This window comes from Pinus tabuliformis, chromosome 2_1, assembly GCF_031772625.1.
Source record: "Pinus tabuliformis cultivar Carrire ecotype Pingquan chromosome 2_1, CPIR1, whole genome shotgun sequence".
Lineage (NCBI taxonomy): Eukaryota > Viridiplantae > Streptophyta > Pinopsida > Pinales > Pinaceae > Pinus > Pinus tabuliformis.
The window spans coordinates 527,627,491-527,638,717 of NC_142299.1; the positions used below are offsets into that span (position 1 = coordinate 527,627,491).

The window sequence follows — 11,227 nt, forward strand, 5'->3', positions numbered from 1 at the left end:
GTTTCTGCAAACTTTCAGTTTGTTTGGCGAACAAGCTTGGTCGGGATTCGACAAGAGTTGGCTTATGCAGTGAAAAGTTGCCATGACGACAGTTGGCAAGGCAGGACATTTTTGCATCAGTATGCTCTTTTGGATGAACGGGAGAGGATATTTCTGTTCCTAAAGTGCTGTATAGTTCAGTTCAAAGATTCAGTGAGCTTTTGGGGACCAAAAGCCTTCTCATTTGGGAGGTGTGATCAGGAGCTCAGGACCAAGTGTCGTAAAATGGTCAAAAAATGAAAGTGCTCAGACATGATTGGAACCTAAACGACTGGAAAGTGCTCATCCTCCCGATTCTGGTGCCACAAACGGTTCGAAAAACGGTCGCCGTATGAGGAAGATATGCCAAAAACAAAATTTGCCCAATAACCCTTAGTTTTTGGGATTTTTAAAAAAAATTAAAAAAAGAATATTCCACGGAATATTCTTTTTGGCCAGCGAATCAGAGACTGCCACGTGGTAGGCCCAGAGGGCACCACGTGGCCCTGGGTGATGTCATCATATCATGAGCGCATGTCAAAACTTTGAGGTGGTCGGATGGGGGTTCAAACCCACGACCTCCATATTACAAGCGGACTGATTTACCATTAGACCACACGAGCAAGACTTGGAAGGTTGGTGGACCGAAGTATATTTGAATTTAAAATTTCGGATGGCGGGAAACCAAAGGGGGCCAGCCCCTAAGGGCCAGCCCCCCTTACCATATGACCGGGAGGCGGAACCGTGGGCTTAGAACTAACCACCTGGCACGCAATCCAATACTAACCGCCAACTGAAAATGCCGGTCACATGCGCATTTATCACTGTAGTTAAGTTGGCGGAGTTTTTGGTGGACCCCCAAATTTGGCGGCCGCTCCACATTTGGCGGGCTTAACTGGCCGTCACTAAATGTAACTGGGGTTTTGTTAGGCCAAGCTGGCAGTTGGGAGTAAATGGCCATAACTTTGGCTAGGAAAGTCCGTTTTGAACGAATTTTTATTTTATTTTGGGTCTCTTCGACCTTCTGAAGCCATTGGCATATGTTTCATAGCCATATGAGGTCATTTACAGGTGTTTTAGCTTCGTGGAAGTTCCAGGAGCCACCAGGGCCAAATCAGTTTGGGAGCTACATTGGGAATTGTGCAGCCAGTGAATGTGGAACGAAGGCCATTCCTGAAGGTTTTCATTATTCTAAATCCATTTATACAGCTCGTTTTGCCTTCTGAGGCATTCTTCTCACTGTTTAGCTTCAGGGAAGCTTTCAGGGCCACGAGGGCCATTTCAGTGCATGAGCTGTTTGGGGGCTATTTTCATCCGTTTTTGGTGATTCAAAAGCCTATGTCTGCTATTTTCGACCTTCTGAGTCTAATGGCAGAGGTTTCAGAACCAATTGAGGTCATCTTCACCTCGAAATTCTCCATTCAAGTGTAAAGAGCCATCAGGGCCAATTGGGGAAAGTATTGTATGAAGGTACAATTTCACTGTTTAGTGTTTGGGAAAGAGCATGTTTAGCTAATTCCTATCTTCTGATTCTGTATTTACAGTCAGATCTGTCCTTTGAGACACCCATATTCTTGTATTATCCTTTGTAGCAATTTTAATACAAGAGGACAAGCCTAGTTGGAGAGGCTTGGTCCAGCAGATGTAGCCCAGGAGGGGGTGAACTGCTTTATCATTTTGATGTCTTTATTTGCTGAAGATTATATGGTAAACAAATCTGATATAAAGTTTTAAACAGCAAATATACATAACTTGCATACACACATAATCACCTATTCAGCTGCAGAAAGTTGAAATTATTGGAAATGGATACCTTGCACCCTTAAACAAGTACATTCCAATTTCAGATCATACCTAAAGCTCCAAATGGGTTGTATACAGATGGAGGGAAAAAATGTATATTTTAATTTCAAAATACATTCATAAAATAGAAATTTGAGCCCATTTCACTAAAAAAAAATGCAAAAGATGTTATTGGATATGAGTAACTTATGATGTAAAAGTTATCAATTTGAAAATTAAACATGTTCCTATACATTGCAATTGGTTATGCATATGCATGTGATATAAGGGGGGCTATTACAACTAATAGAGCTTTTGGTTGAATTCAAATCATTGCATAGAAACAAAAGGATAAATATTAGCATTCTTAGCAACTTATAATTTTTTAAATTTACCATATAATAAAGTACAAAAGCATTTGGAATCAAGTGACTGAATTCTAATTATTTTGGAAGACAAAATTAGCACATTGCAAAATATGCATTTTGAATATGGGAATTTATAATATGAGTCTGAGAAAACTGAAACATTTTTCCATTCTTTAAAAGTGAGAATACGTATATGGTTCTAATATGTACAAGAGCATATGACACTTAATCAAGGGAACGACAATTGATTTAAAAGTGTATATAAGCATATGATTGTGATTTGTATAGTGACATATGACAATTAATTAAAGGAAAGATGATTTAAAAGTGGGGTTAGGTATATGTTTGTGATATGTATGGGGCATATAGCAATTAATCAAATAAGGCAAATTGATTGTAAAATATTTATTTATAAATATACTTGGAAAGCGAGTACCATTTTCTTATGTTATTATGGAAAGGGAAAGATTATATCAACATAAACTTGTAATAAAAATAGAATCAAATATCAATAACTAAAATCTAACTAAAAATAGCTTACAATTTAAATTCAATTGAACTTCTAATAATTGTGGAGATAGAATGGGCACAAAGTAATTCTAACCATGTCCCAAAAATATTGCTTTAAATACGATACTCAGTTCAGTTGGAACCATTGAGATGTTTTTCACTTCTCAAATTTTGTTTTGCATGCTAACTCATTCTAATACTTTACACCACCATAAATCTATAGGAGGTTTTTCCTACCTACAAAGACATAGCCATATTTTAGAGTTTCTACTAAATGTTTCATATTAAGTGGTTGAAATAGCTTAGCCTCTCTTACATGTTTGACTTTAAGTTTAGATTATTCCTTGATTCAAAACAATAGATTCATTTTTCAAATGCATAATTATAATATTGAATTAAATTGCATTCTATAAGAATCTAACCTCATAATCTACAAGATTTTCAATAATTTTCTAAGATTATACAATATCAATATTTTAAAAAATTATATTCTAAACACAACATACAATATTTTAATTGACAAATTTATAATAAATTAAATTATCAACCAATCAAAATTAAAATAATTAAATGTCAATAAATTTAATACTTAAACACTGTAGATATAATACTTTTTCATATTACAAAAAATAAAATAAAAAATCAAAATAATTTTATCTTAAAGATAGCAAAAAAATCTGGCCAAATAACCTACAATAAATCTATACACATCTAAAATCATTTATCTATCTTTCCAAATTGCTAAATGTAAGAGATATCAGAAGAATAATGTATAGACATAATATCATTTATCTTCTAGATTGTGTTACAGTTATCTATAACAACTTTTCTTCGCATTAACTCTTGAAAAAATGGGCAGATCTCAAAAGTAAATTGGCAAAATAAATAGGCAGAAATCCATGTATCCTGTTCAGTAAAACAACTTGGCACCTATTACATGTATCCTGTTCAGTAAAACAACTTGGCACCTATTACATGTATCCTGTTCAGTAAAACAACTTGGCACCTATTACATGTATCCTGTACAGTAAAACAACTTGGCACCTAATAGGTGCATGCATGTACTCCTTTAAAAAATGGGTCCATCAGAAGTTCTGCAGCAGAAGGCCTCACCGGTGCTGCCGCCAGGCATTTTTCAATCAACTGTCTCATTTCTTGATTGGCAACCTTTTCCAATGCTGCAGGCCTTATATCACAACTCACCTTCTTATAAATTTGAGCAACGCTACGGCATTCACTATAAGGAATTTCTAAAGTAACCATCTCCAGCAAACACATGCCGAAAGAATAAATATCTACAAGCTCATTATAATGCTCCTCATATAATTCTGGGGCCATAAATTCCGGAGTACCGAGCACAGTGTGTGCACAACGATCATTTCCCAGTGTAGTGGCAAGACCCAGATCCCCAATCTTCAGAACGCCACTATTGCCATTCACAAAAATATTGCTGCAATTTAAATCTCTGTGAATTACACAAGGCTCATGACTATGAAGATAATGCAATCCTCCGAGTATCTGAAGTGCCCAATTCTTCAAAGCCTTCATGGAGACATGACGGTGCTTCTGGCGGTACACCAGTATCTGAAGTGCCCAATTCTTCAAAGCCTTCATGGAGACATGACGGTGCTTCTGGCGGTACTCTCTCAGAGTACCTGAGGTACAGACCTCGGTAATGAAATTCACATGACTTGTCTTTCTATCCAGCCATGCATTGTAGAGCATAATTATGTTCTTGTTCCTCAGAGATTTCAGCAGACGGACTTCTGCATAGATCCTCTGTATGGAACCGTCATCTAGGTTTTGCAGAGGCACCTTGTTCCAAGCAACCTCAATACCTTCTTCCTGATCAAAAGCTCGGTATACCTTCTTCATGGCACCACGGCCCAGCAAATCTTCATAGCGACCATACCTACCAGTGGGATCCAGTTCCACAAAGGGTTCCCTGTCCTTATCACAGGTGTCATATTCTACACTAGGCATTTCTCTACCTCCTGTAAAGGAAAGAAAATCCTAACCCCAGAACTCCAAATTAGGTTCCTCTTCTAATTTGAATTTAATAAACAGAAACCCTTGCAGGGCTATAGGAAGACACAGAAATGGAGATTTTCCCTAAATTCGGAAGACGAACAGACAGCAAAGACAGAAGACTTTGCTTCCTGTGGGATTACTGACGACACTGACAGCATTTTCGCTCCAGAGATACTGAAAAAACAGAGCCGCCAGATTCAGAAAGCTACCCAATAAATTGAAGTGTAAAAATTAAAATTGCCAGGCAATCTTAAATCAAACCAGGAAATCCAAAACCCTAGTTCTACACAGAAACAAATTCTGTTGGCAGAAAAGAAATCTCGTGAAACTATTTTGATAAACAGAATCCTCGAAAAATAAGACTCTGAGCAGAACCATTGCAGTGCAGAGTTCCAAACACAGAGATCAAGAAAAGCAACCTTATAAAAACAAATAGGAGCATGGAGAAAACATACCTAATAGAATCAAATATCAATAACTAAAATCTAACTAAAAATAGCTTATAGTTTAAATTCAATTGAACTTCTAATAATTGTGGAGATAGAATGGGCACAAAGTAATTCTAACCATGTCCCAAAAATATTGCTTTAAATACGATACTCAGTTCAAGTGTGCAGTTGGAACCATTGAGATGTTTTTCACTTCTCAAATTTTGTTTTGCATGCTAACTCATTCTAATACTTTACACCACCATAAATCTATAGGAGGCTTTTGCTACCCGGAAATCAAACCCTGAAAATCCAAAACCCTAGTTCTACGAAGAAACAAATTCTGTTGGCAGAAAAGAAATCTCGTAAAACTATTTTGATAAACAGAATCCTCGAAAAATAAGACTCTGAGCAGAACCATTGCAGTGCAGAGTTCCAAACACAGAGATCCAGAAAAGCAACCTTATAAAAACAAATAGGAGCATGGAGAAAACATACCTGTGTATCTGTAACCACAGAAATCGCTGAGTCTGTTCTCGTTAACCGAAAAAATATTTAGGTCGATAAGAGGCAGAGCACCCTGAGGACTATCTGTTTGGATAATTATGGGGACTGAATATTCCATAACTGAAAGAGCATTGACACGTTCAGAGTAACTCGTGAGCTTTTCCCAACTTCCTGGATTGCTTTGTTTTTTATGTGGTTTATTGCTAGGTTTTTGATAGATTTTGATTTTCATTGAATTATTTGCTTTGATAAGATAAATAGATGACATTTAGTTTAACTGAGAGATGGAACAAATTGCTCTCATAAAATAAATAAATAAAATTTAGTTTAAGGATAGATTGCTCTCCTAAAATAAATAAATAAAATTTAGTTTAATCGAGAGATAGTGTTTTTTAGAGTATATATATATATGTGCGTGTGTTTTTTTAGAATATATAGATATTCCATTTTAGAATATATAGATATAAATGGAATAGATTGCTTTACTAAAATAAATAAATAGAATTTAGTTTAATCAAGAGATGGTGTTTTTTAGAGTATATATATATATATATATATATATAATTAAAAATTTGGAAGAAATTTTTATAAAATTTGTTTAAGTTGTTTAATTTATAAAAATGGAATGTTTCTAGAGATTTTTATGGTGCTGAATTTATTTATGGTTTAAAAAACGTATTTTAAATAATAAATAATTCAATGTGAAAAAAAAATTTCATCTACTAGCTACATTGTGCCTTTATTTAGAGAAAAATGTGTAATTATTTTAAATTATTTAAATTTTTACAAAATTGAAAATATTTATTTACACTTTTAGAGATTTTAGTAGTGAAATTGTTGTGTGAAGGCCCCTGCCTTGTCTCACAATGAAAAGAGTTTCATACATCTATTTGATTTAAAAAAATAAATTATTATTGTTATCATTATTATTATAAGTTAATAGAATTTTCTAGATGTTATATGAATACAATGTAATTGAATTTATCACAACCTTAACGTGGAAGAAAACAAGAAGAGATCATTAATGTTGATGTGATACAACTCTCTTTGTTCTTTAAAAGTTGAACAAAATGCTAGTTGTCATTTTTTTATGGTTAATTTTAGTTAATTTGTATTGTACATTGCCTAGGTGTACATTTAAACATATAATGTTTGTTAAGATAAGGTATAGTATAACTTCTATGTATTGATGGATATGGATAAGTCGTTTAATCTTGTAACAAACTCTTTTTAATTATTGAAATATAATGATATAGAAAGTGAAAGTTCACGTTAGTTTTGGTCTATGATAATAAAAAATAAATAAATAAACAAAATAAAAAAAATCGGTCTATGATAATAAAAAATAAATAAATAAATAAAATCATGATGTAGGTCGATTTGGAATTGGATGAAATCCCTAAGGATATTTTTCCACCTTTCAAGAATCTTAGATCATGATAAAACTATACTCATGCATAATATTTGTTCTCAAATTCTTATATGATTGTAGTTAAAAAGAAGGCTTGACTACAGCAATATTACTTTACAATAGCATGGATGCCAGGATCTTGGATGGAGTGGATGTATTATCTTGTCCATATCTAAATCTGGGCTCTTAAAAAAATCAAATGCAAACACATAACCAACTTTGCATCTAATCAAATATGTGATGTAGCTTAACATTATGAGATTGTTGAAGCATGTAGGGGGATAATGAGTGTAGAGGGATCATTCAAGGACCTCAAGGAAATTAGAAAATAAAATTCACTTGGGGATTAGGCCATATATCTAATAATGAGGTCGAAGCCCTAGCAATGTATCTAGGGATCACTTTCTTAAAGAATATATGGTAGTGTGATGTGGTGATTGTTGGAGACTCTCATTATCATAAGACCATTGAGCCAAAGAAGAGCTCCCTTCATCACCACCTTCGCTTGCACATTTCAAAGATAATCTTACTCCTCCAAGCCTTTGATCAAGCTCATTGCTTTTAGATTAAGTAAAAATAAAACTCTCACATTGATCAAATAGCCTACATACACTGTATTTTTTTATCTCATTGACACAAATTCTCTTCATTGCATTTTTTTATTTGATACCCAAGGATTTTCCATCTCATTGGAGCATTCATAGCCTAAGTACATCATTTTTCGAACTAGCAATTCATTCCTTAACATCATAATCACTCAACACAACAATAGTTTCCTCATACATTGAAAGGTGGGTTTCCTCATACATTGCACCTTTCATCCCATTTGCCTAACACCATTTCAAAATGAAGAGAAAGTGAGGATGATTTCCACTTAAACTAAGAGGAATTATGAGGAAGAAAGACATCCCCACCAACACATTGCCCAAAGAGGGATTAGTCAACATATCCAACCCAAGAAGTTATTCAACCATCCAATAAGCCTAGATATTAAGGGGCATGGTTCAATTCAAGATGAAGCTAACTAACCAAATCAACTATGCAGCACAATGTTTAAAGGGGTGCTACCCTCTTAAGGGCCCAACCTTCAACCAACCAACTCAACTAGGCAATCCAATGTTTGAGATGTGCCACCCTCTTGGGGTCCCATCCTTCTAGGGGCACCTACATTATTCTATCATTTAATCGTGTGACTTACATAGCAAGGCATCTCTTTCTATCCTAGAGTTTGTGCATATCCATTTTATATAATTTTGTAACTTTTAGTGACATACATACCTAGATTAGGGTTTTTGAATTGGAGAATTTGTAAGTTTATAAGGCCTCTTGGATTCATTAATAAACTGAGGAAGTTTTTTTTATCTTCTCCATCGCTTATCTACTTTTTTGGATCAACTTGAACTTCATCCTATGATTTCTTTATCTCTTCGATCAAATATAGTTCTGTCTTGTAGACTATTTATCTAGCTCTTGTTTGCAACTATCTATTTCTAATCAAGTGAAGCCATTGGTTATGGCCCATATGGAAGTTTCTTCCATTTTAATGGGTTAGAGACATTAATTTATCCATTCTTTTATATTTTTCACATTATCTCTTTAAGGAATTAACATAAAGTATTGAAGGTTACTTAGTGGTCCTTAGGGAAATGCAATTCAAACTTACCATGGAAACTTAGTAGACAAAGGAACAGAGGGAGCAAGCTAACTCTAAACTTGATGGCGTTGTCAAGAGAAAAGAGCAACTTTACTTGAACATTGTTAAACATACTTTGGCTCCCAAAAGATTAGGAAAAAGAGGCTAAGGACACCTTTCTTGATATTTTTGATACATAAGACCTTCTTGTTTATCTAGTTGACTTTGTAGATCTCTCTCCTAAGGTGCTTGTTAGAAGTGCTTTCAACCATCAATATATAGAAAGCTCTTAAAGAAAATTAATCATTACAAATGTTGAAGATGTGAAATATAAGTTAATTTAATTTACTATTTGATTAATAAACTATATAATTTTACTACTTTTTATTTGGTTAGATTGTAGAACATATCTCTACAAATTTGTGAGAAAGATAATTCAATCTATTTTGTAATATAGAATTGGCTAGTCAAATTAAACCTTCTACTTTAGTATGTTTAAGAAATGTGTTTTTATTTGATAAATAAGATCATAGTTGGATTTGGAAAAAACAAAAGGTAACAAATAAAAAATAGTTACTACACATGAATTATTTATTTATTTAAATAATATATGAGATATAAACAATAAAAGTCAAATACATCAAAGTTTCTTAAGGATTAATAATAATTCACAAGGAAAAATTCATTGTAAAGAATTACATATAATAAACCAATATAAATGGAAACTATTAAATTTGTTTATTAATTTGATGAAGTTTTCTATTTCATTTATATAATCATATTATTTTCATTTCGATTTTATATATTAATTCCAAATCTCATATCACAAGAACAAATAAGAAGTATGATGACTTTTCTTTTCTCTTCATAAAAAGCACAAGAGCAAATAGGGATATTTCCTAACTTTTGTTCCACATTTTATTTTTATTTTTTATAATTAATTTAATTTAATTTTAAAATTTAGGTTGCTTCAATTCCCTAATTATTTCCATGTTCATATTTCTTTAATATTCTTTTGAAATATTAAAGGTTTATGATTTGGAAAAAATAATAATAATTTTAATTAAAATAACTTTTTTAATAATATATATTAAAATTAAAAAATTATTTATATAAATTTTAAAATATAAAATATAAAATAATTATTAATTAATCATATAAATAAATTATTTTGATATTACTTAAAATTTTATAGAAAAAATTAATAATAATATATTGCGTAGCAAATTTCTAAATCCTACGTACATATACACAAAATAATGTGTTTTAATAATAATGGTAAACGTAAATGTTTTTATTATATTCTTTAAAATTTTATAAAAATAAATAATAATAATAATAATAATAATTAGAAATTATGAATACTGAATTTCTAAATCTTGTTAGATTTTAGACTTCTGTGGGAGTTTTTTGATTCATGATCCGGATTAACCACAGTTCTCAGTTCATTCTGCCAACGTTTCAAACCCCAAAGGGGGTCCATCATCAGGACAAATTTGAAAGAATAAGAATGAGAGATTATTGAGAGAGAAGAGAATGCGACCTGGAAATAAATACAAGAACCCTAAATTCATAAATAAAGGCCGACATATAATTTATTATTTTCCAATTTATTAGAACAGGATTTTTATTATTTAAAATTAAGGACACATATTAAATTTTTACTATAATTAAATAATATATCAATATAAATTATATTTAATTTATATAATCCTCTTAATTTATATTAATTTATAAAATCCTTCTAATTTATATTAAAAGATATACTATAATTCATCTATACTAATTGATATAACTAAATTATATTTATTATAATTAATATATATAATATATATAATTAATATAAATACATTATAATTAATTTATATAATTATTCTAATTTATATAATTAATATAATTAATATAATTTAATTAAAATCATTAATATAGTTTGATTATAAATTAATTAATATAATTTATAAGATTTTTATAAAATAATATAATTAATGTAAAATTAATTAATAAGATTTATATAATTAATATAATTGCCCACAGGGTTTTGGATTGATGGTGAATGGGTTCAAATTCCCGGTGGGTACTTAGGTTAGTCTTAACTAGAAAAAAAAAATATAATTAATATAATTAATATAAATTAATTTATATTAATTTATATTAATATAATTAATATAATTTAATAAAGGTTAATTAATATAGTAATATAATTTAAAATTTTAAAAATTTTATCAATTAATTAACCTAATTTATAAGATTTAATAAGATTTTAATATAATAAATAATATAATTAATAAAAAAAATAACTAGAATGATTAGTAGAATTAATTAATATAAATTAATTTTTACTAATTAATATTAATATAATTAATATAATTATTATATACTTATATAAATTTTTGCTTACCTGTTTTAAGTGAACTCCCGGAATGCAAGACCCTTTATTTCCGATCCTGAGCTTCCAAGGGTTCGGGGGGTGTTTATTTGCTTTATCAGAGGAAGCCAATTTCCACTGATTTCACTCCCATTGTCCCTGTTGAGGTTCCGA

General features: G+C 31.2%; 1 pseudogene; it reads right to left on the reverse strand.

Moving 5' to 3' along the window:
• Window positions 1-3,722: 3,722 nt before the first annotated feature.
• Window positions 3,723-4,823, reverse strand: LOC149201284 (putative serine/threonine-protein kinase WNK11 pseudogene; annotated as a pseudogene).
• Between the last annotated feature and the right edge of the window lie 6,404 nt (window positions 4,824-11,227).